Source organism: Rutilus rutilus, assembly GCF_951802725.1.
Source record: "Rutilus rutilus genome assembly, chromosome: 10".
Lineage (NCBI taxonomy): Eukaryota > Metazoa > Chordata > Actinopteri > Cypriniformes > Leuciscidae > Rutilus > Rutilus rutilus.
In genome coordinates this window covers 11,829,591-11,849,292 of record NC_140215.1, presented here as the reverse complement: position 1 = coordinate 11,849,292, position 19,702 = coordinate 11,829,591, and the positions used below count along the sequence as shown (strand labels likewise).

Below are 19,702 nucleotides of genomic sequence, written 5' to 3'. Positions count from 1 at the left end.
AAAAATATTTCAATGCTTTTGCATTCTCTCGCGAAACCTTTGCATTCCCAGGCAAAAACGTTTGTGTTCGCTTGCAAAGAACTTAAAAGGTTTGCAAACGAACTCGGGGGAACGCAAATATTTTTCGCATTGACTTTTTTTCCCCACCACCATGTCCCTTAGAGGCTCTGTATAAAATAGAAAAGAGTTATTTTAAATATTATTTTTTAATCAAATAAATTGAGCAATTGTGAGTATAAGAGACTCATTTTTAAAAACATTTTTAAAAATCTTACAGTTTGAATGGTAGTGTACCTCTAAAAACTCTAATATCAGGTTTATATTGCCTGATAGTTATTTGGCCACACAAAGAATTCTGGGAGATAAATAATTATATGACGTACTAGATATCTGACAAGCTCTGGATTCAACTGATGTGATTATATAGGGTGCATTTGCACAACAAAAAGATTAAAAACATTTTTTTTGTTTTTATATTAGTTACATAACTGTGCTGCATTCAGGAATGAGTTCAACTAAACAAAGACATTTTTGGGTGCAGATTCAGAACATAAAAGATTTCTGACACTGCATTATAACTTCCCACAAGTATTCTCTCCGTTACCTTTGGAATCCTCTGTGACCCAGAGATTTGTCTTAGTTTAATAGAGGGAGCCTTTGAAGCTGATTTAATCATTTGATCAGATTGTCATGGTAACATGGTGAGATGGCATGTTGACGGAAATCTCACTGGCATGTGTGCTGATCATGGGTGTTAACAACAGAACAGAACAATTTCACACTCATCAGCCACATCAATCATACACTACTTTTCTGACTTTGATGTCCCACAAGAGAACTTTTTACATGGGACTTTTATGGAGCGAAACAAAGATCAAGGTGCAAACCTCTATTGCTTTCCCTTAAAGAGATCTCAAAATATCACAAACAGTCAAGGACCGAACTGTCACAAGGCCTTACTGTCATCTGAGCCAATAAACTCAAAGACTCGTTGCTAAAGGGCACTCTGATTCACCACGCTCAGCTTAGTGTCAGTGTTAGAAGTTCATATTCATATTCACAGTGCACCTTTCTCTTCACTGTCCTTATATCTTCATAGCCACTTTTCCAGGAGTCTCTTCTGGGTATTCTCTTGCTCGGATAATAATTTAAAAGGCGAATTTGTGCCTTCTGTTGTACACCACAGGCATTATGGTTCAAAAGGACAAGTCAATTCTAGTTAATAATGGTATATCTAATGATTATAAATAATAAAAATAATTTTTAAAATGTCAAAATTCTATATAATTCTATACATAAATTCTACATTCTATATATAAATGTCAAAATTATATATATAAAATTGGTTACACTTCATTTTAAGGTGATGTAGTTACATTGTACTTAAATAAGTACAAATAATAAACTGTAATATTAATTAACTACATGTTCTTACTATAGATTTACGGTTAGGGTTAATGGTTTAAAGTTAGTTACTTGTAATTATGCATAATTTACTGTTATTACTATAAGTATATGTACACTGTAAAAAATTTCTAACCTCCCTAACTCAATTTTCTAGTGACTGATAACATCTAAATTTTTCAATTGGCCCAAGTGAAATTCTGTAAATTATACAATTAAATGTACAGATTTTCACTTGGGCCAATTGAAATTTACAGAATTTCACTTGAGTCAATTGAAAAATTTAGATGTTATCAGTCACTAGAAAATTGAGTTAGGGAGGTTAGAAATTTTTTACAGTGTAGTAAAGTAGTAACTACAACACCTTAAAATAAAGTGTTACCTTAAAATGTATCTAATTCTCTAAAATTTTATAAATAAAATACTAAATACCATAACCCATTTAAATGCTACAAGTGAATTCAGTGAAATTATTTAATTATTTTTAAATTATCATAATATATTAACACAAAAACACTAATAATTTAGATACAATAAACTATTAGTGGTTTTAAACATTAATTTTAAGACTAACCAGAAGTAATTGAAATGCGCTTATGTGCAAAGGAGTATGCACACTTAATTAGATTATTATAGAAATACATTTTGTCCAATAACCAGTATATGGTATCAATATACCATGAGTAAAGATTAGATGCTACATGTTATTTAGGCAGTGCTCTTAGGGTGTTTTTACACTGGGCACATTTGCATTTACGTGCATCTTACGTCATCGCAAACGTGCAAAGCACATGACACAAAACAGAAAGCGGGTCAATTTGTTGTTATATTGTCAATATATTGTGTTTTTTTATTCATTTGGTGCTATTATGCACAGCTGAGTAAACAACACTTTGCTGTATGTGTGTAAAAAAAAAAAAAATCCGTACGAGCTGGCTCCTTTGTCGTGGACTGACGACCCGACAATTCTTCCTTCTATTTCTTATCCCGACATACACTGTCAGAAAAAATGTGCAAAATTTGTACCTTTAGGGGTACAACGGCTTGTCACTGGGGCAGTACCCTCAAGGGTACACCCGTTGTACCCTTATACATGGGTACATATCAGTACCCTTGCAGTATGTACCTTTCAAAGACAAATATGTACCTCTAGTGACTAAATTGTACCTTATAAGGTGCAAATTTGTCCTTTTAAGGGTACTGCCCCAGTGACAAGCGTTTTGTACCTTACGATGGCAAATTTGTACTCCATACAACACATTAAAAAGGCCAGAATGCTCTTTATCATTTATTAAACATTCAAAATTATTACATTCTCACAGGATGAATATTTTAAGCACTATCACAATGTGTCATAACAGGATGCATATTGAGCAATTTTACTTTTATATACAAAAATTGTATTATAGAATATCAAGCTTAATATTATATTTATATTTTTTCAAAATCAGTACAATACATTTCAATAAACTTTTTTTTACCATGTAATAAAACATGTTAGCATCAAGAATCACAAAGAAATTTCATTTTTTTCAAATCAGTACAATATCTCATTTTAAGTAAATTGTTCTACTTTAAAAAAAGTTTTGAACATCAAGAATGACAAAGCAATCTTTTACCAGCAGTACACATTTCATTAATTGTAACTTTATACCCTTAAAAAATTTGATCACAAACACACATTTCACCAAACACAGTACTACACATTTAATTTGAACTTTTTAAACATTCTTGAGGATCAACCAATGTATCATTAGCAGAGTATGTGTCAAAGGGCCTGAAAGTCCATCTCTTGCCCTGGTTTCATAATACTCCATTTTAAGTCAACTTCGACTGTGTTCGCATGGAAGTGTAAATCATAGGTAGGTACAAATGTACATGGACATTAAGATTTGTGCAAAGACAAACCTCCACACCATCCACTTTGACAAGGACTTGAAGCCTCTTGGAGAAAGCCATTTTTCAGTCAGTTTCTACCAATTGTATGGTTGGGTATGGAGTATCAGCATCAAACTGTGAGAAGAAAAGAATATGTTAAACATATCAGTAAAACAATGCAACATCCATCAGAACTGAATAACTGGACCTGTATCAGAGTATTACAAAATGACAGTTTAACAAATTTCCTTTACTCATTGTTAGTCATATTTCTGCAATTTGCTAAAATCAAAGTAACTGGAAATATCAACAAATGTTGCATAAAATGCATGAAATTGTTTACAAGCTGGTTTCAGGTGAATACATGTTTTACCAATGATACAATTTGCGCATGAAAGGGCAAACCCAGACAGAAAATTAAGATATAACTCTTTATAAACTTTTTGAAGCAACAAAGTTGTAGTTGAGTGGATTGTCAATGGAGGGACAGAAACCACTCAGATTTCAATTCAAATATCTTCATTTGTGTTTTCGAAGATGAACAATAGTCTTACGGTTTGGAATAACGCAAGTAATTGATGACATCTTTTGTGAACTAAGCCTTTAAAGTGACAGCAGCCTAATAATCCACAGCAATCACAACTGAATATTTTTTTTTTTTACATTTAATTTATCCTTTTTCTGTTGTATTTTTTTGTCCTATAGCTTGTAATTACATTTCTTGTTCTAATTTTATTATTGTTTACTTTAATAAGTTTGAGAATGGTTTAATCTACATTAGACTTGTATTTTTTATAGACTAGTTTTTTTTTTATTTTGGACTAGTTTATTTCCTACAAAAATAACTATATTGTGATATATATCATTATCGTGAAATAAAATTATTCATATCGTGATAAGATTTTGGTCATATCGCCCAGCGCTAGATCAGTTTCTAGGATATACTGTATGGAAACTAAGCACACATTTTCAACAAATGTATTTGTTGAGCACCTATACTTTTAATTAACAAAACTACCAGTCCTTAAAGTTTAGAAATCAATTATCACAAAAACATGTTTTATGTCTATACCTGGTAGATCTTCTGCAAGCATCTCTTCTCTTGCTTTTTCGTAGATTTTGGCTAATGGAGCATTTCTTTGAACAAGCTCAAGCACCTTTGGCACAATAATGGTAAAGCCATCCTTGAAGCGCTGGCTGGCTGGCGCTGACAGTTGATGGAATGCATTCGGTCAACTTTATCACACAACTGAAAATAGACAGAAAGAGAAAGTTAATCATTTCACATGAACTAAAAAAAAAAAAAAAAAAAAAAAAAAAAAAATCAGACATTTTAATATTCTATGTGGCCTCTTTCATTGCCATTTCCCTTTAGTAATATCATTGTACAAATATTTCTACGCTTGAATGCACATATATTTGTTCACCTGAGGGTTTAGAAAATTACAATGCTTTTAAAAAAGAGTTATAACTGTAAATTATAATTTTAGTATACATCAATATTCAATATTTATTTTAAGCAGAGAACTGATATAAAATCGGTGATGTCACTGACCCCTGAGGGTGTTTTAAGAAAGGGTATTTCTTAAGTATATCCTCCACAGTCATCCCACCTCTTATCTCGTTTCTTCGCCATGCAAAAGTTCGCTGCATTCGGTCTTTGACCACCAAGGTATCTAGTCGCATCTTGCTGTACTAGATATGCAGGACATTCACATGACGCTCAATAGAGGATGCATCCTCACCAATGACAGCAATCTCCTACTGGATCAAATATAAAAGTACAGAATAATAATAATTAAAATAATAATAAAAGTTAAACCTCAAAAATACATGTCATTCACTATTTCCTTACCTTAAATTTGTATGATCACAAAGAGAGATAATAAATTTAAAGCTGCACAATGAATTCAAATATTTCTCTTCTTTTTTTATTACATATTTTATTGCTATTGATGGCTTAATCAGGCTACTTGTCCGGTCAGGCAAGTAAAATTTCTTTCACTTGCCCCTTCAAAAAAAATACACTTGTCCCAGACAAGTGTTAATGTTGAGCCCTATTATCGGCCACCCTGCATTCTAAGATATCGCCATCAGGCATAAAAGAAAAAAAAAATCTATATCGGTCGACCACTAAACATAGGACAAATATAGTACACAATAGTCAATGTTATACTTGCATTTCTGTAGTCGAAGTCTGTTGTTGGGATTCTGCTGGCACTGGCTCTAGTGTTAGTGTTATCACCTCCATCTCATATACAAATTTGTTGAACTTGGACTGTTTTTTAAAGGAGCCTTTAAATGAATGAGATCATGTTCTCTTTGTCCACCTCATTTTCTGAAAAAAAAAAAAAGAAAGAATGATCAATGTGAGCTTGAGGTTTCAACAGCAACAATAAAATCAATGTCTTTTTTAAATAATTTTTAAACTTTCAATGGAAATTCATCAGTATAAATTATTACTTTAATTTAGAAAAATACACTATAATAACTCGATATACACTCTCAGAAAAAAGGTACAAAGCTGTCACTGGGGCAGTACCCTAAGGTACAAAAGCTAAAAGGTACCAATATGTACACTTGAAGTACTAGGCCAAATAGTAACGGTTACCTTTTTTCTGAGTGTATGATTAAAAGCAAACTTATTTAAAATAGGAGCTCAAAGACATTGATAAATGGTAAACAAACTTCACTCTCTGTTTTTGGAGGGGCTCGACGATGCTGACGCACGCCTCTATCTCCGAGCCCTCGCCTCAGTTGACTCTGACAGGACTAACTTACTGACTCGTTAGGGAAAACCTTTCTTCGAAAATACTGAACTGACAAAACCAACGTATGGTTATTGCGTTTTAAACTTATTGTTATAACAATTAATTGTATTTTTAGCCATAAATTAAGATATAACTTTAGTATAACTTAACGTTAACTTACTCTACCGCGAGACCGTTGAACTCTACCGCCATAGAAACAGTTCAAACTCATCGCGTTTTGTGGCCTAACGTTACAGACACAATGTCAAGTGCACATAACTCGAAAGGGAACCAACGAATTTTCACAATACTTAACACTAAACATACCTCTGAATTTCTTTGCCTCGTCTTCGGTGATATTTATTCCGGCTTCTTTCAATTTCTGAAAATCCTCCGTCGACAGCGTCAGGAGTGAGACAGACAGCCATCATGGAATAACCGTCGTTTTTTGTGCACACAGTCCCTCCCAACTTCTTCTCGCGCATTAAGTCACTGCGCGGGCTACAATTCCATTGGCTGGTCAAATGCGTATACTTTGAGGCAAATACTTTAATAATAAAATAAATACTTTGATGTATTTATTTTAACTCTAAATTAAAACTTAAAACTTATCTTACAAGTTAAAACAGCTATTATATTACACAGTTTAAAATTCAATTAAAAATACAGACCTACTTTATTGCATTTGCTTTATGTTTCAAACTTTTCTTGATGCTCTGCATAATCAATAAAAGGTCATGTGCTTGTGTACTGTTCAGAACCAGTGACAGTCAGTAAATATGTGGGCTATTAAATATATTTGGTTATTTTGTGCATCTCTTCTAAATAACCAACAACTCATGAACATGAATATCTTGCTCTGTTTAATCTGGGTGATTGACAATTATGTGTTCACTGAATTGTTGAGATCACTGTGGATGCAGAGCCTAATAAGCTTTTACCATTTCATACACTTTGGCTTCCTCCTTTTGTCACAGATTGTACCTTTGTTTGGGGATTAAATGGTCCAAACATGGACCCTCTGACAGTTGGAAACATATTTGTACCTTTTTTACCACTAAATGGTACATATTAGTACCCTAAGGTCTAACTATGACCCATTGAGGGTACAACTTCACCATTTGTACCCTAAGTGTTCACAAATGTACCCCGACCGTACCCTTTTTTCTGACAGTGTAGTGAACTACCAGGCCCATACACAGCTAAAGACCTTAAATGTTACAAAGGTTTGGAGGCCTATAAAAGATGGTGTGTGGATGGGTGAGAGAGGCACAGCATCAGCTCATCAACGACATGTGTATTGTGAGAATAACAAACTAGCCTCTCATTAATTTATTTCTTTAATAAACTAACTGAAGAGGTAGCTGGTACAACAGGCTAGAGCAGTGGATCACCTATTGGCTTTCACAGTACATGTAGTTGATGAGCTGATGCTGTGCCTCTCTTAACCACAAACAAATTTTTTTTGCACTATTCTCATTGATTTGTTATAACTTTTGGCAGTCTATACTCCAAATGTTTTCCCCGGTGCGATCGATTAGTACAGCCTAAAACACGTCAATAATTGACCATTTTTCAGCAGCAGTAATCAGCTAAATTTGCGAGTTCAGGTCCGTTCAGTGGCATTGTTTACATTCAGTGCCACCAATATGGCTGACTTCTGGATTGATGACGTGTCGTGGAAACACCATATACTGTGGGCTCACTCTTGCTCGTATCCAAGGTAAATCATCAACACTATCATCAACTATCTACATCATAATCGGCTAAAACGCATGCGCAGGTTACTTTACTCCCTAAACAAGTCTGCACTCAAGTCTTCACATTCATGCGAATCGCGGTGTGCAGTTCGAGTGCAACCGAACTCAGACCACCTCCTTCAGGTAGCCTCAGGTTCGGGACCTCAGCGTGCTCTCAGGTCCACATGACAGCTTTCACAATATAATAATAATAATAATAATTTGTTACATTTATATAGCGCTTTTCTGGGTACTCAAAGCGCTTTACATAGAACAGGGAAATCTCCTCAACATTAGCAACTTTTCATGTTAAAAGTGGCCCGTTCCGAACTAAACTTTAAATATGACCTTAGTATGACACAAATCTGTAAACTCTATCTGTAATGCATTGCCTCTCATTTGATTTTATAAAACTGCAGCAGCAGCAATATGATTAAAAAAAACATTAATATTGTCTTTTATATAAAGAATATGAAGACATTCATTAAGTGCATTAATAATAATCATTGAGAAACACAATTCTTCCAAAGCAATATCATCCCAACAGTTCATTAATCTAACTGACTGTTTGCGGTTGCCAAGCAACTTGGCACACTAGTCTCATATAGATAATTTATTTGAGTCTTTTCTTTTTTTTTTACATGATAGTTTTAATTAAAAAAACTTTTATTTTACACTCCCTCTCAATTTCTCAGCGAATTATCACTTCCCATAACACTCACACATCCAGGCCCACCTTTGCTGAAAACCATCCCACCCTGCATGCACCCGCTAAAAATCATTTAACAAATATGGAGTATATCTTTGACATTGCTAGGCAAGAGAGCAATATTTAGAATGATATTCATCTGAATGCATTTGAGCTCCAGTATTCACGGGAGAGAGAAAAACAGACAGAGAGGGAAAAGTTGTAAGATACATTTTCCGTGTAAGCAGCAGGCAAGGAAATATGAATGTACTGTAACAAAATCAGTTTTTGATAATGACCCACTGTGCATAGTGAACTTTAACAGCGAAAGTCAACTAGCGGAAAGAGACGAGATTGTGCACACAAACCGGGTAGATGGAGCACCTCATTTATAGTAGTGTCCCCTGCAGCGAAAGCTCGAGAAGACCCCCTAAAGCAAGAACACGACAATGAGAACTCGGAGAATAGCTGTGTTTGAAAATGTGCTCTAATTTGTAGGCCTTTAGCATTAATACACACACCTGGGAGCTAAAGCCTGGTTGGGCACAGTGTGTATAATTCATTACAAATCGGAAGAATGCCTAATGACCCTTTTATATCAGCTACTGGAGTGCAAGCATGTCCTCCTGCCAGCCGACAGGCTCTTATCTCTGGTATCCCATGGTCATTCTGAAGACCAGCCAGTGAATCCAATACATTACAGATGCAGAACTCACCTGATCCGAGGATGTTTACACCTGGATTCACCGGAACAAGTATGAGCAGAGTTGTTTTTTGCTGAAATACACACTGTTTATAATATAATCTACATTTAATATTCTAAGATAGTGTCAAAGCACTTATTTTCTCACATCTGAAAAGCGTAAATAATGGGGGAAATAGAGTGCATGGCTTCCTGCTATCTTCTGGAATTCAGAACGGAATGTCATCACGCATGCATTATTCACTGAAAACCTTGTTTTCCACCGCTCAAATGTGCATTTAGATGTAACAAGTCAGGTTGTATGTCAATGACATCCTGATGATAAAATTTAGGATTAGCATTTTTCAAGATTGTTTTCGAATATTAGACCTATTAACTTTTATAATATAGAAAAGAATGGACAGGATATTAATTTTCCTCTTTTGTGTTCCACAGAAGAAAGAACAATATTAGGGGGAGTAACCTAATTGACATTTTCATTCAACTATTCATTTAAAGTTTATCACTAATAGATTTAGATTGCAAGATGCTTTCGAGCTATGGACATAAAAGTACAAAGTAATGGATTAATGGACTTTTAGGGACTGCTTTTATTGTTTCTTTTTGCCATGCTATTGTTACTAATTGATATTATTTTCATTTAACTATTCATTTAAAGTTTATCGAGAAAGTAACTAATAGGCTAGATTTATATTGCAAGATGCTTTCAAGATTTTATTTCAATGAACATAAAATGCATGGATTAATGGACTTTTAGGTACTGCTTTTACTGTTTCTTTATCTTAACTTGAGAAATTTTTAATGTTGGTAATCAAACAGTTGATGGGCCCCATAGATTTTTTTTCCCCTTTATTGGTTACCCATATTCTTCAAAATATCCTCTGTTGTGTTCAGCAGAAGAAAGAAATTCATACAGGTTTAGAACAATTAAGGGTGAGTAGCCTAAATGAGTGAACTATCCGTTTAAATATATTGTATATTAAACAATTCTACCAACAAATAAAAATCTGCAACATTGAATTCATTATTATTTATAAAATATTACTGACAAAATGCATATCTTTAATTTCATGTTGTAAAATGCACAAGTCAGTAACTACACTGATTTAACTCTCACAGTCAGTTGTAAAAGTGTGATCACATTAGCAAAATTTCAGCCAAAATTTGCAGGCAAAAAAGGTCCATTTTCAATGGTGTTGCTATGCTTGAACCACAGTTCACACAGAAGTCACTTTCAAAACAAGCAGCGCAGCAAGTCTGTGTGACCACCTTTACCCTGTTGCAAAATGTATGTGGGGAAATGTTTTAGAATTCCCAATCGTGTGGATTCCTATTGCAATTACTGGATTTCCCCCAAGAAAATTCAATGAACAATGGTAAATGTGTTGCATCTTAATTAGGGATGCACCGCTGGAAATTTTGGCCGATACCGATTATTATTTATATTTGAAAGCTGATAAACAATATATTGGCCGTTAAATCTAAATCCAAATTTTTTGATAATTTCGGAGAGTCTGATTACAAAAACAAAAGTCTCACCATTAAAATCCATGTCCCAAGCAAAGAAATTATAATGTTCTCATTATAATTTTATTTAGCTTATATGACAGACTTGCTATGCATGTTGAACTTTTACCGACGTGATTTTAATCATATTTCAAGCAATTCAAAACCATTATGGCGAACAGTGTGCATCTGAAAGTGTCTCAGCTGAAGGAAATAATCAATTATTTAATGGCTTTAATATATCGGCCATATGTTCTTATCGGGCTGATAACGATATCATTAAAAATGTATATATATACATATATTTATATTAGGGCTGTCAAAAGATTAATCGCGATTAATCGCATCCAAAATAAAAGTTTGTGTTTACATAATATATGTGTGTGTACTGTGTATATATCAATACACACACACATGCTTGTATATATTTAAGAAAAATGTGTAATTTATATATAAAAAAATTATATTTATATATAATCTAAATTATATATAAATATATACAGTATATGTATGCAAATATTTCTTAAATATATACATGCATGTGTGTGTATTGATATATACAAAATAATTATACATAGTACACACACATATATTATGTAAACACAAACTTTTATTTAGGGCTGCAACAACTAATCGATAAAATCGATAATAATCGATTATGAAAATCGTTGTCAACGAATGTCATTGTCGATTAGTTGGTCTGCTCACGTCACGGGGAGCGTTACTGATGACGTCACTTTCATGACAACGCAGTCACGCGAAATGGCAGAGAGTAATCGGAGAGAAACATCAGCACGGCAAGCAAAAACTGTATTCTCATTATACGAAGATGTGAAAATGGTATAGTCTAGTTTAATTCAATGCTACTGTGTAAACAGCTTTGTTTACTAACTTCGGGACAGTCACACTAGATCTATTTTGTATCGAGCATCAGGTTGCGCAATCAGTTCGCTCGCAACATAAGTGATGGATTAAAATAGCGCTACCGCAGAAATAGGTTAAATTAAATGGTGTTTACAAAGTGAAGCACTAAATATAAAGGCAGTTAATAACAGCAGCAGTAAAATATTGTTTTTTAGTCACTGTAGTCAGTGGTTTTCAGCGAATGCTTGTGCAGTAATACATAATTTTTCCTGTACTTTTAATCAAGCCTGTTGTCAGCTGCGTACCTCCATTCCGCTCTCTTTTTATAGCATTTGTCTACTATGTAAGGGATAATCCCGCTTATTACATGGCTACCCACCAAATAAATCAATAATTTTACACAAAATATTGATTTAAAAAGGAGTTTCTTGATTTAAAAATGATTGTATTGCTTCCGCTAAAGAAAATAGTCCGTTCCGTCTCTACGGTTAGAATCCTGTGTCCATAGCAACGCTCTGTTTTTCTGGTGTGTTATACTTCGCAGCGGTCTGTTATCAAGAAATAACAGATCGCATTCTACATTGGAATTCAAAATCTGCTGCTTAATATCTTATTACAAACATGTTTGTGTCCTAATTTCATAATGTGAAGTTTATATGAGCAGCGCAACCCAATATTTTGTTTTGTTTATTTATATTTTGGATATTTAAAGAAGTTTTACTGTTTAAAAACTGGACAAACTTTTGTGTTTGGGGTTTAAAATGTAAAAATTTAAGATTATATTAGTAAAACTCAATGTGTGGCTTTTGCACTTTTTAAAGTACACTTTTACACATAAATACCCTGATTTAGGGTTTTATTTAGTTATAAACAAAAATCAAATTGAATTAAAAAAACCCTATCCGATTAATCGATTAATCGAAAAAATAATCGTCCGATTAATCGATTATCAAAATAATCGTTAGTTGCAGCCCTACTTTTATTTTGGATGCGATTAATCGCGATTAATCTTTTGACAGCCCTAATTTATATATATCGGTCGATACTTATATGGTGGCCGATATATCACGCATCCCTACGTTTTATGTGGCATATTAACTGGCATAGTTGTTCGGGAATCGCACTACACTGGGTATGCTGTATGTGTTTGATTCACTTACAATTTAAATGTTTATTTACTAATGAACATTTAGGAATACACAAGCATTTGGGTGACCTAAAATTGATGATGTATATGTTACCACATTGGGACTAAATGAAATGAGGAATGAATATGGATTGGATACCTTTGCACATATGTGTCAGCGAGATGTTTATTGACCAGTGTGAACATCTCTGATGTTCTGATGCAATCCCACCTGTCTTTGCTGTTTCACACTGTTGCAGCACAAACCTATTTTCTTGAGCAGTGTCGAATAACCACCCAATAGAGCAGCGATGGCAGCTGGTGACACGATCACGAAGACCGAATGAAAAGTACTCTGATGAAATCACAGCAGCATCACATTTGTTTCCATGCTGGCAATAATGAAAGAAACCTCACCAACCCCTCCTCTCACACACATCCCCATCTAATCCAACCACGCAAAACCTGAACTAACTTAACAACAAAACAGTCTGAGATGTCTGAACCCATGGCACTGACCAGGTGTTATTGTTTAAACCTCTTGCGATCACCATCAAATGTTCCAACATTGGTGATAACAGTATTACATGAAAAATAAGATGGATAATTCACAGCTTGGCAACAAATAAAAAGCTAGAGTTACATAGTCATATGATGAATATATACTATTCAACAGTATTCCAATCGGACCAAGCATCAGGGAATGCTGGTTTGTTGTGTACACTCTAAAGAAAATTGGATTTTGAACAGCCTCTTCATTGGCTTCCAACTGAAGAGCTTTTAAACAACCAGAAATCTTTCCGCATTTCGGTTTTAACAAACAAGCCCTGAATTCTCATTTGGGTGGTAATTAATTACATTACAGCTTTAATTAATGAACAGAAATCTCAGTTGGAGGCCAGAGCCCTGAGATTTTGAGTGAATGCTTTAATCAGAGGCAAAGTGGATCATAGGGAGAGAGAGAGCAGTGTTTACTAATGGGGACTGGAAAACAGCTCTCACTTCACAAGCATTCTGTACCAACTCCATCCCAAACATTTTCATATAAACCATCAATGAGTAGAACAATACTGCCTTGACTATGCTTCCAAAATGACTACAAAACAAGTACCACTAACTAGGGGTTAACCCCTGTGCAATGACATGCAAGCAATGCGTAACTTCCCTCTTCTCCCCATAATTTGGCAATTTGATACATGCTCCTGACCACTGGTTCAAAACAAATGATTCACAAAGGTTTCAATGCTTCAGAAATCAGTGCTTCGAAAGCATCCGTCATTAGTGCCAAGCTAAGATTTTTTTTTTTTGCATTTCGGCCCTTTTGTATGCAATGGTGTGATTCATTGGCCGAAAAAAGAAAAAGATAAAGATAAATTTGACTGATAGCATTATTATTATTATTTCAAGATTTCTAAAGATATCATGCTCTATCGTGAATTATTTTGGCCACAATAATTGTGTAGTGAAAAATATGATATTGTGACAGCCATATCTGCTACATTCGCCATTCACTTTCATTGTACGAAAAAAACAAAAAAAACAAGTAACATTCTGTGAAATATCTTCATTTCTGTTTCATGGAAGAGGTTGTATATACACTCACCTAAAGGATTATTAGGAACACCATACTAATACTGTGTTTGACCCCCTTTCGCCTTCAGAACTGCCTTAATTCTACGTGGCATTGATTCAACAAGGTGCTGAAAGCATTCTTTAGAAATGTTGGCCCATATTGATAGGATAGCATCTTGCAGTTGATGGAGATTTGTGGGATGCACATCCAGGGCACGAAGCTCCCGTTCCACCACATCCCAAAGATGCTCTATTGGGTTGAGATCTGGTGACTGTGGGGGCCATTTTAGTACAGTGAACTCATTGTCATGTTCAAGAAACCAATTTGAAATGATTCGAGCTTTGTGACATGGTGCATTATCCTGCTGGAAGTAGCCATCAGAGGATGGGTACATGGTGGTCATAAAGGGATGGACATGGTCAGAAACAATGCTCAGGTAGGCCGTGGCATTTAAACGATGCCCAATTGGCACTAAGGGGCCTAAAGTGTGCCAAGAAAACATCCCCCACACCATTACACCACCACCACCAGCCTGCACAGTGGTAACAAGGCATGATGGATCCATGTTCTCATTCAGTTTACGCCAAATTCTGACTCTACCATCTGAATGTCTCAACAGAAATCGAGACTCATCAGACCAGGCAACATTTTTCCAGTCTTCAACTGTCCAATTTTGGTGAGCTCGTGCAAATTGTAGCCTCTTTTTCCTATTTGTAGTGGAGATGAGTGGTACCCGGTGGGGTCTTCTGCTGTTGTAGCCCATCCGCCTCAAGGTTGTGCGTGTTGTGGCTTCACAAATGCTTTGCTGCATACCTCGGTTGTAACGAGTGGTTATTTCAGTCAAAGTTGCTCTTCTATCAGCTTGAATCAGTCGGCCCATTCTCCTCTGACCTCTAGCATCAGTAAGGCATTTTCGCCCACAGGACTGCCACATACTGGATGTTTTTCCCTTTTCACACCATTCTTTGTAAACCCTAGAAATGGTTGTGCGTGAAAATCCCAGTAACTGAGCAGATTGTGAAATACTCAGACCGGCCCGTCTGGCACCAACAACCATGCCACGCTCAAAATTGCTTAAATCACCTTTCTTTCCCATTCTGACATTCAGTTTGGAGTTCAGGAGATTGTCTTGACCAGGACCACACCCCTAAATGCATTGAAGCAACTGCCATGTGATTGGTTGATTAGATAATTGCATTAATGAGAAATTGAACAGGTGTTCCTAATAATCCTTTAGGTGAGTGTAGAATGGTATGAGGGAGGAAAAATTACAAAACAACTTTCCATTTGGATGAATAATTGCATAAATAAGAAATTAGTACATTATATATGCAATACGGGCATAACTTGACAAGCACAAACCCACACACAAATCCAACTCAAATGCAACTCCACACAGTCGGATTCTAATGACTGTATGACTGTGAGAAGTGATGTCATTACAGTCTCATCACGTTTTATACAAATGAGCAAACCATGAAGAATGTGCAGAAAAATAAATAAGCAGGAGTGGTACTTGAGATTCAATGGGGTGTTCAGCATTGTTTCCAACACAAAAGCATGAATTAGGTACACACTTCTGAAAAGAAATAACTACAGCTAAGCTAGCCCTAAAACTTGCTTCACACTACTGTAAGAAACTACTCGCTCATCTGTTTCAGGAGTGGAGACTGCGCCTCTGAAAACAAGCAAACAAGGGAAAGAAGAGGAAGGCAAGAAGAATCCATCAGCTATTTCAACAGCAGGGGAGATTCATCTCTGTTGTGCAGTAAAGAAACACACAGGCGTACGCAAACACACACTCACAAAGGAATAGCATATGGGAGCAGGCTCAGAGAGTGCGACCGAGCAGATGTGGATTTGATGGCGTTCAGTTGCTCAGTCTGGTGAAACCTAGAGGCTGTGTGGTGGTGTTGTGTCGGTGTCAGCAAGATGAGCTACTGCAATATGCCCCAAGTCAAATTCAAGCTCTGGACATATTGAGTGAAAATACGCTCATGTCTTCAGGGCCCTGCTCGATTTGATTACAACGATGCGTATGCCCAGCTCTTGATTTTGAACTGCAATCTATCTAAACTGCAAAAAGAGAAAACCTGCATTATTTAAACAGCTATTTCTACCTGATAATAGCCCATAATATTTAGTTTTGTTGGTGTATATTACTAAATTTAGGTTGATTCAGCCTGAATCAGCCATTTTAAATAATATATTTGACTTGAATAAAACCAGTTAACGTAGATGTTTTTATTGTGAATATTTAATTGCGCATACTCATTTCCCATGTTTTACATGTACATACTTTGCTCTCATTTAACAAAAACAAATTAAAAAAAAATTTGAATCTATTTATAATGTACATTATAATGCAAAATTTACTTGGAGCATTTGAAACAATTTATTTAAGTTTTTAATGTTTTATTTTGAACTTATTTAGACCAAATAATACACAATTTTAAACAATGGAAAAAACATCAAGCTAATTATCATGTTACATTTTTAATAGTGCATGGCATCCAAAGTAAATTGTAGCTCTAAAGCAAAACCAGTTGACACACTACCTTACTTTACTTTTACTTTACATTTCATGGCATAGTCAGGTACCATTCTAGCCTGGGTGCCAGCCCGAACCCCGCCCACAAAATTTTTTGGTTGGGAAGTTCGGTCTGGACTCGCTCCGTTGAGGAGCTATTATGCCCGAACAAAAATTGTTCGGACCAATCAAATTGTCAGGGCGGGCTTTATACGATGATGGACAGATGAGCAACGGTAACGTAATCATCCACGTCACCAAAGAGCGCTTGATTTGAATTAGTTTACAACAAAGACGACTGCTGCTGGAGAATTGAGATTTCACGAGTTCACATTTACAAATAAGTCAGATAGAATAAATGCGTATATAAGATTTCACACAAATAAGTCGATAGAATAAATGCGTATATGACGTGCTGTCCGAGGAGAGGGCTGTGGGCTCGGTAGCCATACTCCCCCGTATTCCTGGTTGTGAGAGAACAAGACAAGAGTGAGGATTCGGGGTGGTGGAGGGATGCTGAAAAACTGTCAAGGAGTGTTAGGTAAGTTGACAGAGTGAATATGCTTCCTCATGCTGATAGATAGGGTAACGTTAGACATGGTATTGTTTGATGACAAGTTGATTGGATTGATTATTTGTACGTGCTCCTCCCGAACTTTGTTTATTAAAAATCATGTGTAGATTCCGCCATCGCGTCTGTTATAGAAGATATTCACAGCGCATTCATTTTAAAAGAGGAACAGAGAGCCGCGACATTTTGTTGGTTGAAAATATGAATGAAGAACATGCGTCATTTACTCCGTTGCTCTGATTGGTTGTAGGTCTATCCAATTGAGTGCAGAGGTTTTTTTTTTCCTGGTTCGGTTGAGACACACCCCATAATCAAATCTCTATGGAGCAGTATCAGACTCACATTCTGACTAGAATCTGAGTATGACGACGTCAGGCTAGTACCATTCCCATCTCATTCACACTTCCTCCTCCTGACTCTCATTCACCTCACCATCGTCAACTTTCCAATTTTCACCAGACCTTCTCTCGCACATTTGACACCTGCTAATCTCACCATATCACCGCTCCCCCCCTGTCTGTGCTGTTTTGATCCGTTCTAACAGCAAAGCCTCCTGTGGCTCACTAACAAGCACCCTCCTGCTCTTAAAGATCACGAGTGCTCCAATTTATTTCTGCCATAACACATCTTGCAGCACTGATATCTCAAGCAACGATCCTACCGGTGGCCTTTCTCTCCACATCGACCACTTTATTCCAGAGCCGTCGTCTTCCTCTTCCTCTTTGGTCCAGCCAAGTTCACTAACACGTTCCTTTTCCTTGCCACACTCTCACTTCCCAATTCCCTCATTCCCTGTGGCCACATGACCCTTCACTTTTTCTCTGTGCTGGCCAGCACAGCGCGCTAACAGGTGCCCTACCCAGCTAATTAACAGTGTGTCCCCGAGTGGCTTTGGGACGGCTCATTTGCACACGGTGGGAACCCTTTCTAATTGCATTTTCAGCAGGCTGATTAAAACCAAGCCATAAATCACTTACTGCAGCTGACTTTGAATTGAGCCATCAGGCTTGGCAATGTGAAAACAACACTAGTTTTCCACCCAGTATGGCATATGTCACAGCCACACAGTTGCGTAGGGCTGGATCTTTGAGATACCGCTACATTATAGAAAGCAAATATAATTTTGTTGCCCACTTTGTAGATTTAATTAAAGAGGGATACAGGCATTGATTCAGTTGAGGCATTTGCACTCGAGGAGATAAAGAGAAGGGAAAAGCAAGAGAGAATGAAAAAAAAAAAAAAAAAAAACTGCCATCAGATACCTCTTACTCTTTACACAGCCTGCAATAAACCAGGTCTGTCCAGATCCATTGTTAATGAGGAGACTTTCCCTGGTGCCAAACTTTCAGTTCGTATAGACACACACACAAAATAAAGGCCCACCACACTTAGTAATTTAAAACCATGGGTGTCACAACCTATAAGACGTATCTCACCAACTTGTCATTAAAATATCAGAAAGATCAGCGTTGCATTTGCTCAATTCTTCTTACATGATTATTTTACCAATAAACATGGCAAAACTGCTAAAACTGGAAAGTTAAAAAAGGAATTAAAAAAAATGTACCAAGTCATTTTTCTATATAAAAATAAGTTATCTTTATACAAATGATTGTGGCCACAACCTGGTCTGGGTAAAAAAATGATCTATTGTCCGATTAATCGGCATTAGGACGATCGGGATATCGATTCCTAAAATCCAAACAACACGTAGCAATTAACAACGTGACCAGTCTAGCCCGATTCATGAACAAATGATTATTATAAGCTGTTTTTAGTGTGAATTAGCCTAAATACCCCCAGCATGACCAGAATATATTCAAATCAAATCAGAATCGAATCAAGATCTTGTGAATCAGAAACAAAGTGAAACAGGAAATTTCAATAAGTACAATAACCAGTCCCAATTCAGGCACAATCTTCTAAATAAATAAAAAATCAATCAGTGGCTGAAACTCTTATGGCTTGTTGGCCATGCTGTAAGTTTTGTTTTAAATGTGAAGGCTCCACATTTCAAATACATACATATATACAAATATTTGTATCGGTATCGGCCTTAAAAATCCTTTATCGGTCGGGCTCTAATACATACATGCATTCACACATTTTAATAAACCAAAATCAAAGCTGTGAAAAGCAGGGAGGGCTCGGGAGCACATTTTATTGCATTTCCTTGTGATTTCTGAGAGTGCTGTGAGTGAGAAACTGCCACTGACAACCTAAAGCAAAATATGGCAAACTTAAAATTGCAGCATGACCAATGCCACTTTTTAAACACAAAATGACTGCTGATTAAAGACATTGACCAGTTACATAATACCTTTTGAAAACCTAACCTAATATTAAAATAATTATTAATGAATCTAATAC

The 19,702-nt window shown here is 35.9% G+C and overlaps 1 protein-coding gene and 1 long non-coding RNA gene across 4 annotated transcripts in view; both read right to left on the bottom strand.

Moving 5' to 3' along the window:
* LOC311298625 (neural cell adhesion molecule 2) overlaps positions 1-19,702 on the bottom strand; it is a 245,862-nt gene that overhangs the window by 209,630 nt on the left and 16,530 nt on the right. The window lies entirely within an intron of this gene.
* On the bottom strand, positions 3,767-5,825 carry LOC311298628. Its single transcript, XR_014628975.1, has 3 exons — positions 5,463-5,825; positions 4,896-5,043; positions 3,767-4,531 (listed from the first exon to the last, which is right to left on the bottom strand). It is a non-coding gene; the product is annotated as an uncharacterized lncRNA (long non-coding RNA).